A 1837-nucleotide genomic window follows, 5' to 3' on the forward strand; every position below is an offset into this window, starting at 1 on the left:
GTTATTATTATAATGACACAGAGTTGGGGACATACCTCTTGGTGGACAAATGACTGGGTACAGGTTTGATGATTTCATTCAAGCGGATGACTGGATGTGGAGTCCCTGGACCAAAGGGTAGAGGGTCTTCCAGAACCCTTGAGGCATGTTGTGGGGCTGCTCTGTAGACGGGCTGAGAGGATGCACTCAGTGCGTTTCTATCTGGATGCCCCCTCCTGGCTGGGGGCTGGATTTGCTGACGCCCAGGTGCACCACCTTTGGTGAGATTTGGGTCAGAATTCCACGCTGTGTAAATCACACTGATTTTAGACTTCTCCTGCTCACGGTGTTTATTTCTCTTCTAATTTCTGGCAGTATTTTTAGGAACAGCTTTGGGGAGACTCCAGACTGTCTCCATGGTACTCAGAGCAGACAGCCAAGGGAGTGCTGACCATGTTTGGAGCAGAACTGGCCAAGCTGGGGCAGTGTCTTGGTAATGCCCAGTCTGCTGGTGGCAGGAGGCCAAGCGAGAACCTCCAGAGAAAGATGGCATTGGGCCGGGGGCACTAGTATGGGGCTGGAGGCCCTCTTTTTAGAGGAAGATCTCCACGTGGAGTGAGTCCTTGGTGCAAATGGTTAAGTGCTTGACCACTGGCTGAAAGGTTAGCAGTTCAAATTCAACTAGAGGTGCCCTGAGAGACAAGTCTGGCTTTGAAAACCCAACAGAGCAGTTCTACTCTGTTGTCTCCTGGCATCACCATGCTATAGAATCAACTTGATGGTAACTATCAACTTGATAGTCCACTTGGAAATCTGAGCTGGAGCAAAGTCCCGGAGGCTCTACTTCTCTGAAATGAAGAGAGAATTCCGGGCAGCAGACTGCACGAGGTCAGTAGTTTTCACAACTTCCTTCTCTCTTCTCCCAATATTTGGGTTCTACAGTAACTCTTGAGTTAAACAAATGTTTTGAAGGCCCCCTTCACCTATGAGAACTATTTTCATAGTGGTAATCAATAATAAGAAGTGGATTTAGAGATATGTTGTTGTTGTTCGTTGTTACTGAGTCAGCTCCACCTCCGGGTAAACTTATGTGCAATAGACCTGCACCATTGTCCTGATGGTTGTGGCCCCTTTGCATTTGGGCGTCTTCTCAATGTGGTGGTGCCTAGGGTTTTCACTGGCTAATTTTCAGCAGTAGACTACCAGGCCTTTCTGCCCAGTCTGTCTTGGTCTGGAAGCTCTGCTGAAACCTGCCCACGATGGGTGGCCCTGTTGGCATTGGGAATACCAACGGCTGGCATAGCTTTCTGGATCTTAGACTAAAAACCACCAGTGTAGTAAGTTGTTTTGAAAAGACTTGCACCCAAGTGTTTCTTGCCCTGTGTCTGACCCAGGAGAGAATTCTGGGGTTGGAAGGCTGGCTCCTCAGTGTTCTCTGAACACCAATGGCAAGAGCAATGGCATCATTACCCATCCAACACAAAACCGTTCTCGTTGGTAAAGTGGATCTGGATCTTCATGTCACCATGTAAAGAAAACAGGCCGTGGAAATGACCAGGCTGCTGAAGGGGACCTGCATCCGGTTCTGCATCTGATGGGCTTCACCTTCAGCTTCACACGTGGGGTTCCTGCCAACAGCACCAGGGTTTCCACTGCTGAGCCTTGTCTTTTTTAATACTTTCATTGGGGGCTCTTACATCTCTTAGCACAATCCACACATTCATCCAGTGTGTCAAGCACCTTTGCACATATGTTGCCATCATCATGTTCAAAGCATTCTCTTCCCACTGGAGCCCCTGATATCAACTCCCCATTTCTTCCCCCTCCTTCCCCTGCTCACTCTCCCTCACGAACCCTT

This window comes from Echinops telfairi, unplaced genomic scaffold, assembly GCF_000313985.2.
Source record: "Echinops telfairi isolate 266 unplaced genomic scaffold, ASM31398v2 ScPeMD7_7468;HRSCAF=8506_1, whole genome shotgun sequence".
Classification (NCBI taxonomy): domain Eukaryota; kingdom Metazoa; phylum Chordata; class Mammalia; order Afrosoricida; family Tenrecidae; genus Echinops; species Echinops telfairi.